At 47.9% G+C, this 11230-nt stretch overlaps 1 protein-coding gene across 3 annotated transcripts in view; it reads right to left on the bottom strand.

Annotated features, from left to right (window-relative positions):
* Nucleotides 1-10939, bottom strand: part of LOC139279422 (embryonic protein UVS.2-like) — a 604554-nt gene extending 593615 nt beyond the window's left edge. For all 3 annotated transcript variants that reach the window (XM_070898547.1, XM_070898546.1, XM_070898545.1), the window contains exon 1: nt 10874-10939. The gene's annotated coding sequence lies outside the window, so the exon portion shown is untranslated. The remainder of the gene's footprint in view (nt 1-10873) is intronic.
* Between the last annotated feature and the right edge of the window lie 291 nt (nt 10940-11230).

The following is an 11230-nucleotide window of genomic DNA, read 5'->3' on the forward strand; positions in this document are numbered from 1 at the left end:
ATGGATGAGACATGGTTGCAGCCTTTCTTTCCTGCTTTTGTTCTTGTTCTTGATGTAGCTGTAGTAGCATTTTTCAAATTGAAATTGTTTTGTAAGTTTTGTTATGTTACAACTTATAAGGGATCTTATGGTTTTTAAGTGATCTTATAGTGTAAATGCTCTCACATTTTTTTGTATCTTATTTAATTTTGCACCTAAAAAGTGATCCTGAAGTTTAAGTGTTCTTCAGAGTGTAAGATTTTTCAAATTGAAATTGTTTTGTAAGTTTTGTAACTTTACAACTTATAAGTGATCTCAGGGTTTTCAAGTGATCTTGTAGTGTACATGCTCGCACATTCTGTATATTATTTAATTTTGCATCTAAAAAGTGATCTTGAAGTGTAAGTGATTTTAGAGTGTAAAATTTTTCACATAAAAAGTGTTTTGTAACTTTTGTAACTTTACAAGTTTATAAGTGATCTTAAAGTTTTTAAGTGATCTTCAAGAGTCATATTAAAAAGTATAGTTTGATACAACAAATATTTTATATAGAGTGACGTTAATTTTTCAATAAAATATTTTTTCATTAAAACTGTTTCATGTTCCATTAACACAACACAACGTAGGAACAACTGCAAAGAATAAACATGTCCATATGCAAAAGTGGTCACAGAGCCCTCAGGCATCAGTAGTTGAAGCATTCACGGATGAGCTGCTGGCGCAAGTCTCGAGCAATCATTAAAGGGGCACGATGGACGGCCCTCCCGACCTCGTGCTCCGGCATCAGGCACTTGCATGCTTTCCTGATTGGCGTTATCATCCACATCCTGGTCTTCCATAATACTATCAACATGCATTGGACCCTCACATCGGTTTTCGGGTTCCACTACCAGCTCCTGCTGCCTCATGATGGCTAAGTTATGAAGCATGCAGCACACAACAGTGAAGTGACCGACCATCTGAGGAGAGTATTGCAACTGTCCTCCGGAATGGTCCAGGCATCGGAATCGCTGTTTCAATATGCCAATGGTCCTCTCAATGATGCTGCGCATCGCAATGTGCGCCATGTTGTATTGACGGTCAGCTTCTGTCCGTGTCACGCATAGGGGCGTCATGAGCCAGGTGCTCAGGCTGTACCCTTTGTCTCCCAGTAGCCAGCTCTGCCCTTCTGGCTGCTGTTCAAACATGTCAGATAGAACGCTGTCGAGTAGGATGAACGCATCGTGGGTGCTGCCAGGGTATCTTGCATCGACTGACATGATGCACTGCTTGTCGTCACACACAAGCTGCACATTGATAGAGTGGAAACCTTTCCTATTTCGGTACTGCTCAGATTCCTCCACGGGTGCTCGCAAGGCTATGTGGGTACAATCAATGCAGCCCTTACCTTTGGGAAGCCGGCAATCCTGAAGAAGCCCACAGCCCTCTCATGGATCGCTTGTGCGGTCATTGGGAAATTGATGAAGTCATTCCTTCATGCATAAAGTGCAGCCGTGACCTGGTAAACGCAGGCATGTATTGCACGTTGAGAGATGGCACACACATCTCCAGTTGTAGCCTGAAATGATCCTGAGGCATAGAAAGAAAGTGCAACTGTTACCTTCACTTCAACAGACAAGGCAGTTATCCTTCTGCTTCTGGGCTGCAAATCTGCTCTCACCATATCACAGATCCCAGTGACAACTTCTCTGCGAAAACGCAGCCTTTTCACACAATCAGCCTCGCTCATGTCCAGGTACGAGCGCCTGGTTCGATATTGTCGACGTGGGTAAGGTCTCCTGCCCATCACCCTACGGGCTGCGACGTTCCTGGTGCGGTGAGCTCTAATCAATTCTCTCCTATGTAGTGAATTGATGGCGAACCATTGCATAATATGTGGTGTTGACAATGCAGCACCCATTCTGCAAATTTAAATATAAAACTGTCGATGTGGCAGCCTCTCCCTATCCAAATGGCCTCAGTCCCCCTCACAGCTCGAAGGCTGCTGATGTATCTTTGGCTGCTGGCCAGCCCCTCCCGTCGAGACCGATGCCACACCGCTGCGTGAAATGCCTGCAGCTCAAGTGGAAGGCTGCTTGCTGCCTGCCTGCCCCTCCCATCGGGACTGACGCCACACCGCTGTGTGAAATGCCTGCAGCTCAAGTGGAAGGCTGCTTGCTGCCTGCCTGCCCCTCCCGTCGGGACTGACGCCACACCGCTGCGTGAAATGCCTGCAGCTCAAGTGGAAGGCTGCTTGCTGCCTGCCTGCTCCTCCCGTCGGGACCGACGCCACACTGCTGTATGAAAGGCCTGCAGCTCAAGTGGAAGGCTGCTTGCTGCCTGCCTGCCCCTCCCGTCGGGACTAACGCCACACCGCTGCGTGAAATGCCTGCAGCTCAAGTGGAAGGCTGCTTGCTACCTGCCTGCCCCTCCCGTCGGCACCGATGCCACACCGCTGCGTGAAAGGCATGCAGCTCAAGTGGAAGGCTGCTTGCTGCCTGCCTGCCCCTCCCATCAGGACCGACGCCACACCGCTGCCTGAAAGGCCTGCCTGAAGCACTTTCACACAGGTAGGAACATGGTTTATTTAATCTTTTCTTTGCTTATAAATTTTTATTCAGGTTGGATTTATTTGTATAATATTTGTATAAGTATTACTAAGGATTGATTGTAGAATTTAATGACTTCCCTTCGCCCCCCCCACCTCGTTCCCGACGCCTAATTTGTAACCTGCGCCTGATTTTTTAATGTGTAGACAAGGTTTTTTCAAGCATACAAAAATCTTCACTTGCTCCATTCTAAGTTAGTTTGGAATACGTTTTCACTGTGTAAACTTTCAAATCAGGCGTCAGTGGCCGGACACGCCCCCTTTTGAAAAACAAATTCTGTTCAAAAGTGAAACTGTTCTACCTGACTAGAACTGCAGAAAACTTAAATGTGGAGAATTCCGATTTCTAAGATACTCCGTTCTCCACAAGTTGCTCCTAAAAATCAGGAGCAAATCATGTGGAAACTTGGGGCCTATGGGTGGGAGATAACTGTCTATACTATGCCTACTTAATGAATAGCATTAAAATAAGTATAGTTGGGTCACTCATTTTGGCACATCTTGTGAGGTCAATAAACAATTTGTAGCCAAGTCCGGTGAATAGTGCAATTGGCATTATATGTCACCACCCCCGCTGGGCAACTTCACCACTCACCTTGGCACTCGACGATTATCTGCAGGAAAGACGGTTGCCCTTCTCTGACAAAATTTCTGCTGTAATATTTCTATTGCCCTGCGAGTAAACTGGGGCACCCTGGTGCTGAAAAAAAAAACCTTCATGGACATGGCTGAATCTGGATAATGATGTACGATGCCCTTTTTCGGCAGGAACAGATACGCCCCATTAAACTGCTGCAGATCTTGCACATTATTTCCTGCCCTCTTATGTGCAAGTTCCCAATGAGAGGTGTTATTTATTCTGGGAACGTGACCATAAAGCATTAATAAGGAGGCGGTGGGGAGACCTAATGAGGGGCCGAGATAGAGTGGATAGGAAGGACATATTTACTTTAGGAGAGCCGTCAACAACCAGGGGGCATAGATTTAAAGTCAGTGGTTGGAGATTTAGAGGGGATTTGAGGGGAATTTTTTTCACCCAGAGGGTTGTGGGGGTCTGAAACTCACTGCCTGAAAGGGTGGAAGAGGCGGAATACCTAACCACATTTAAAAAGTACTTGGATGTGCACTTGAAGTGCTGTAACCTACAAGGCTACTGACCAAGAGCTGGAAAGTGGATTAGGCTGGATAGCTCTTTGTCGCCAAAACAGACAGAATGGGCTGAAATGGCATTCTTCCATGCTGCAAATTTCTATGATTCTATAAGGCTAATTCCAGAAATATAAACCAGGTTTGCAGACACATGAGTGAAAAATAATGCACTACCCAAATCGTGTCACTACAGAGCCAACAAAGATTGGTTCATCATGTTATGTATGCAATACCTTGTAACCAGCAATCTATCGCCACCAGAGGGCGCATCTGTTGGAGTCCGAAGGGATCCCAGCATCCCTTGGGAGCACTGTATATAAGCAGGCCTCCCATGCAGTGCCAGCACTCTGGAGTCAGAATAGAGACTAAGGTCACACTTACTCAATCACATTGCTTTATTCGAGACATAACAACTGGCGACGAGAAAACAAACCATTACGCGAAAATGCAGAGAACTTTTGGTATCCTGGAAAATTCTCAGAAGGTGATGATTGGGAAGCCTTCGTGGAGCGACTCGACCAATACTTTGTGGCCAACGAGCTGGAAGGTAATGTGAATGCTGCCATACAAAAGGTGATCCTCCTCACCGTCTGCAGGGCAACAACCTATGGCCTCATGAAGAATCTTCTTGCTACGATGAAACCACCAACCAAATCATATGAAGAACTGTGTACGCTGGTCTGGGAGCACCTGAATCCGAAGGAGAGCGATCTGATGGCAAGGTATCGATTTTACACATGTCAACGGTCTGAAGGCCAGGAAGTGGCGAGCTATGTCGCCGAACTAAGGCGCCTTGCAGGGTATTGCGAATTCGATGGATTCCTGGAGTAAATGCTAAGAGACTTTTTTGTGCTTGGCATTGGCCATAAGGTTATCCTTCGCAAACTATTGACTGTTGAAACACCGAACCTGAGCAAAGCCATAACGATAGCCCAGGCACTTATGTCCACCAGCGATAACACCAAACAAATTTCACAGCGTAAAGATGCTTCGGCAAGTACTGTACACAAATTAACGTCATTTTCAGGCAGGAATACATATGGCAGAACGTACCCGCCTGCAGATGACTCAGAGTCTGCCATCAAGCGTGAATGCGAGGCAATTGACACCTTGTTGGTGCTACGGAGGTGATCATCCAGCCCATCAATGCCGCTTCAAACACTATGCATGCAAAGGCTGTGGAATAATGGGACACCTCCAGCGAATGTGCAGACGAGCTGCAAACCCTGCAAACCACCACGTTGCAGAGGAAGACCGATCCATGGCGGATCAAACTGGACTAGAGACTTGAACTGAGGAGGCAGAAGTGTACGGGGGACATACCTTCACCACGAAATGTCCACCAATAATGTTAAAAGTTGAGCTTAATGGAATTCCAGTATCCATGGAATTGGACACAGGTGCGAGTCAGTCTATCATGAGCAAAAAAGGCCTTTGAGATGCTGTGGTACAGCAAGGCACAAAGACCCAACCTGAGCCCTATTCATACCAAGCTGAGAACTTACACTAAAAAGCTGATCCCTGTAATTGGCAGCGCAGCAGTAAAAGTCTCCTACGATGGAGCGGTGCACGAACTACCACTATGGATTTTACCAGGAGATGGCCCCACACTGTTCGGCAGAAGCTGGCTGGGAAAAATCTGCTGGAACTGAGACAACATCCGAGCGCTTTTGTCTGTCGACAATGCCTCATGTGCCCAGGCTTTGAGCAAGTTCCCGTCGTTGTTTGAACCAGGCATCGGAAATTTCTCTGGGGCGAAGGTGCAGATCTACTTGGTTCTCGGTACATGACCCATCCACCACAAGGCACGTGCGGTGCCATACATGATGCGAGAGAAACTGGAGATCGAGCTGAACAGGCTGCAACAAGAGGGCATCATCGCGCCGGTTAAGTTCAACGAGTGGGCCAGTCCAATTATTCCGGTTCTCAAGGGCAATGGCACGGTCAGAATTTGTGGGGACTATAAAGTAACGATTAACTGTTTTTCGCTGCAGAACCTGTACCCACTACCCAAGGCAGACTACCTCTTTGTGACGCTGGCAGGAGGGAAGACGTTCACCAAGTTGGACATGACCTCCACCTACATGACGCAGGAGCTGGCAGAATCCTTGAAAGGCCTCACCTGCATCAACACGCACAAAGGTCTGTTCAGCTACGATCAGCTGCGGCTATTTTTCAAAGGAACATGGAGAGTCAGCTAAAGTCGGTTCCGAGCACCATGGTTTTACAGGACAACATACTGATCACAGGTCGGGACACCATCGAACACTTGCCGAATCTGGAAGAGGTTCTAAGTCAGTTAGATCGTCAGTGGGGCTCAGGTTGAAACGCTCAATGTGTTTTCCTGGCGTCAGAGGTCGAGTTCTTAGGAAGAAGAATTGTGACAGACGGCATCAGACCCACCGACGCCAAGACGGAGCCCATTAAGAACGCGCCAAAACCACAGAACGTGACGGAGCTACGGTCATTCCTGGGACTCCTGAATTACTTTGTTAATTTCCTACCCGGGTTAAGCACCTTGCTAGAACCTCTACACATGTTGCTATGCAAGGGAAATGACTGGCTATGTGGGAAATCACAAGAGATTGATTTTTGAGAAAGCCAGAAATCTGTTATGTTCCAACAGACTGCTTGTTCTGTATGACCCATGTAAACGTTTTATGCTAGCTTGCGATGTGTCTTCGTACGGGGTCGGGTGTGTGTTACAACAAGCAAACAAATCGGGAACATTGCAACCGATCGCTTATGCGTCCAGGAGTCCAAGGTCGAAAGGGCCTACAGCATGATTGAAAAAGCTCCGGCATGCATTTACGGGGTGAAAAAAATGCACCAGTATCAGTTTGGGCTTAAGTTTGAGTTAGAAACTGACCATAAGTCGCTCATATCGCTATTTTCAGAGAGCAAAGATATCAGTACCAATGCCTCTGCTTGCATCCAAAGATGGGCGCTCACACTGTCTGCATATAATTATATGTAACTCGCCACAGGCCAGGCACAGAGAACTGCGCTGATGCTCTCAGTCAGCTACCTTTGCCCACCACCGGGGTGGAAATGGCACAGCCTGCAGACTTGCTCTTGGTGATGGATGCATTTGAAAACAAAGTCACTCGTTACGGCCCGCCAGATCAGGACCTGGACCAGCCAGGATCCTTTACTGTCCCTTGTAAAAAAACTGTGTCCTCCATGGGAGCTGGTCCAGCATCCCAGCGGAGATGCATGAAGAGATCAAGCCATTCTAGCGGCGCAAAGACGAAATGTCCATACAGGCGAACTGTCTTTTGTGGGGTAATCGTGTGGTTTTGCCTAAGAAAGGCAGGGAAGCATTTATATGCGACCTACACAGTATCCATCCAGGCAGAGTAATGATGAAAGCTATAGCCAGAACCCACTCAGATTTGGAGTTTTTCGTGCGCCAATGCGACACTTGCTTTCAACTGAGCAATGCACCCAGGGAGGCACCGCTAAATTTGTGGTCATGGCCCTCCAAACTGTGGTCTAGGATCCACGTTGACTTCGCTGGCTCGTTTCTAGGCAAAATGATCTTGGTTGTTGTGGATGCTTATTGAAAATGGATTGAGAGTGTAATACTGTCTGTAAGCACGTCCACTGCCACCATCGAAAACCTACAAGCCATGTTTGCCATGCACGGCCTGCCTGATGTCCTTGTCAGCGACAATGGGCCATGCTTCACCAGCGCTGAATTCAAGTAATTCATGATCCGCAATGGGATCAAGCACGCCACATCTGCCCCGTTCAAGCTCGCATCTAACGGCCAGGCAGAACGGGTGGTCCAAACCATCAAGCAAAGCTTGAAACGTGTATCAGAAGGCTCCCTGCAGACTCGCCTGTCCCGAGTCCTGCTCAGCTACGACACAAGACCCCACTCGCTCACCAGGGATCCCCCTGCCGAACTGCTCATGAAAAGGGCACTCAAAACAAGGCTCTCTCTAGTCCACCCTGATCTCTATGATCATGTCGAGGGCAGGCAGCATCAACAGAGCATGTACCATTATCGCGCAAGTTTGTCATGCGATATTGAAGTCAATGACCCTGTATATGTACTCAACTATGGACATGGTCCCGAATGGCTTGCTGGCACTGTCATAGCCAAAGAAAGGAGTAGGGTGTTTGAGGTCAAACTCACAAATGGACTAACTTGCAGAAAGCATTTGGACCGAAGCAAGCTACGATTCACAGACAGCTACGAGCAACCTGAAGAGGACACCACCAACTTTGACCCTCCGATACACACACAAGTGGCAACCAACATCACAGTTGACCACGAAGCTGAACTCATCATCCCCAGCAGCCCAGCAAGGCCAGCTGCGCAGCAGCCCAGCGAAGGCCCAACCAACTCACTTGCACCTGTGTTTGTACCGAGACGATCGACTAGGGAGCGCAAAGCCCCAGATCGTCTCACCCTGTACATAAGTGTACTATTGACTTTTTGGGGAGGGAGTAATGTTACGTATGCAACATCTTGTAACCAGCATTCTACCGCCACTAGAGGGCGTATCTGTTGGAGTCCCAAGGGATCCCAGCATCCCTTGGGAGCACTGTATATAATCAAGCCTCCCATGCTGTGCTGGCACTCTGAAGTCAGAATAAAGAGACTAAGGTCACACTTACTCAAGTCTACAGTACTCAGTCACATTGCTTTATTCGAGACATAACACATCAAGTCTGGAAAAGATTCCTTTCCACTGATTCTCATCATCCTCATGAGCTACTTCGCTCAGTTTCAAATAGACCCGACACATGCTAATGGTCCCATCGTGCTTGGGCAATGCTCAGTTCCCAGGTGATTTTGAGAGATAAAAGGGCCAATTTTGACACAGCCCTGTAAGTAAGGACTCTACACCGTTCCCACCCCCTCACTATTTTAACTCACCAGTTGTTGGCTGTGAGTCAGGGATGCAGGGGCCTAATTAAAAGATGAAAGTCATGATCAAATTATGTAATTCATGCCCCCACGGGATTTTAACACCAAATCACTGATCCGGACAGTATCGGACCTGCCAGTTACCTTAGTGGGATTGATATGAGGTCCTGAGGCAGTACGACAGGAGGTGCACAGCAAGATCTTTTGCTGTCTACTTTGCCAGGAGTTTCCAGTTTCCAGATTGCTACTTCTATACTTTTGTTGCAATACAACCCTTTAGTTAGCTTTTTCTCCATTATATTTACCATTCTTGCTTATTTGCTCTACATGAAGCAAGACTTAAGGAGGAGGAGTAGCAACAGCCTCAGAAACCACCACCACCTGCACCTGGGACTCTCAAAAGACAAGAGGTGAGGAGGCTGCACCTTGGAGGTTATACAAGGTCTACAGGTTAAAATACATCTTTTTGGACATGCTGTAGCTTCCTGCCTGCTGGGCTAAGAGGTCATAACATGCTAGTAGCCCTAAAATACACCACAGCCCTGAATTCTTATGCCACTGGATCCATTCAGTCTGCTACAAGGGTATATAAACTGTATCCTACAGTCTGCAGTTCACAGCCGCATTAGCCAGGTAACCGACATCCTCTTTACCAGGGCCAAGCAGTACATCATCTTCACTATTTTCAGCAATCAACAGGACAGGGCATGTGGGTTTGCAGCAGTGGCTGGCTGCAGGGTGTGAGGGAGAAGAGTTAGGATGAGAGAGAGAGGTGTTATACATGATCAGATGGCAGTCATTAGAATGCAGCTTGAAGTTGCTGAGCTTGCAGCATATCTACTGAGTTGAATGAAGGAATACAATATGCAGATACCCTGCAATGTACTTACTTGCTGTGAGGTGATTGAACCTCTTTCGACAGTGAACTGGGAGCAATGCTGTTGACACTGATCCTATCAGCCACCTCTGTCCAGGCCTGCGTACATGGCCTTGGGGATGCCCCTGCAAGTTCTGGGAGGGTAGCTTGTCCTTCAAATGTTAATGAAGCCCTAGAGTTCAAATGCCACCCCCCTCCCTAACTCCACACCACCCCCTCACCCCCTGCCACCCCTACACACACCCCACCCTAACATACACTACACACACCCACCCCCTCCCCTGACTCTCCTGCCTCAGAATCAACTTAAAGCAACAGAAGGGAGTCTGAAGCTGGTATCAGACTTTGTAGCTGGGACTACCAAAGATTGGATGTTCTGTGAGATGGAGCGTGGGATAGGCAGAAAGACTAGAGAGGCCTGAGAAGGTAAATCCTGACATCTTGTGTAGTGACTGAGCAACAGTGAAAGTGGAGGAGAAAGAAATGGAGGGGAAACAACAAATTATATTTATATAGTGACTTCAACATAATGAAACATTACTTCATAAGTGCTACACAGGAGCATTAAAGAAAATTGACACAGAGCCATATAAGATGTTAGTGCAGATGACCAAAAGCTTAGTGGAAGAGGTAGATTTTATGGAGCATCTTAAAGGAGTAAAGAGATTTAGGGAGGGAATTCCAGAGTTTGGGACCTCGGCAGCTGAAGGCACGGCCGTCAATAATTCAACAATTAAATTTGGGGATGTTCATCAGCCAGAATAAGCAGAGCGCAGAGGTCTAGGGGGGTTATAGGGCGGAGGGAGATGACAGAGATAAGGAGGGGGCGAGGGCAGGAGGGATTTAAAACAGGGGAAGGCGTTGCTTAACTGGGAGCCAGTGTTGGTCAGCGAGAACAGGAGAGATGCGTGAGCGGACACAGGGGAGATGGGTGAACGGGACTTGGTGCCGAGTTTTGGATGCCGTCAAGTTTATAAAGGGTAGAACGTGGGCAGCCGTCCAGGAGTGCGTTGGAATACTCACGTGTAAAGGTGATAAAGGCACGGGTGAGGGTTTCGGCAGCAGGTAAGATCAGGTAAGGGCAGAGAGGGGCAATATTAGAAGGTGGATATGGCGGTCTTAGTTATAGAAGGGATATGAGGTAGAAAGCTCAATGTGTGATCAAATATGGCACAAAGATTGCTAAACAGAAACATGTGACTCCGCGGAGGTGAAGCAGCTGGGACCGCGCCGGTTGTTTTTTTGATTCCAGAAAGGCTCCGAGACAAACCAAACAAACTTTAAAACCAGACCCCGCTGGCAAAAGAAGCCGGTTGGGCTCAAGCTGCTGATGGCCCTACAGAGCTGAGAAAACCCCCCACCACGGCCCGGGGTTTCAGGCTGACTGCGATGGACTCACACTTGCTTTCCTCGTCCTCCGCCGGCGCCTCCTTCAGGCTCGCGCTCGCGCTCGCTCCTCCCACCATTTCGCGCCGTCTCGCTCATGACCGTTTCCCGCTTTTTTTAAACAAGAAAAAAACCGCCGTCAGCGCCGGCGCGTGGGCTCAACCGCTCCCACCTCAATAGCCCGGAAAATGGCCGCGGAGCTGAGCAGAGCGGGGAGGAGGGATGAGCTGACTTCGGGAATTCAATCCAGAAAACAAGTATTGGCGACATCATAGAAATGTGTAAAAACAGGGCTGCTGGAAACATGAACCGCCAGTCTGGGGACAAGTTCACACAAGTTGCATGAATTTGGATGAGACGAGGGGCACCT

The sequence above is a fragment of the Pristiophorus japonicus genome, chromosome 14 (assembly GCF_044704955.1).
Source record: "Pristiophorus japonicus isolate sPriJap1 chromosome 14, sPriJap1.hap1, whole genome shotgun sequence".
NCBI lineage: Eukaryota > Metazoa > Chordata > Chondrichthyes > Pristiophoridae > Pristiophorus > Pristiophorus japonicus.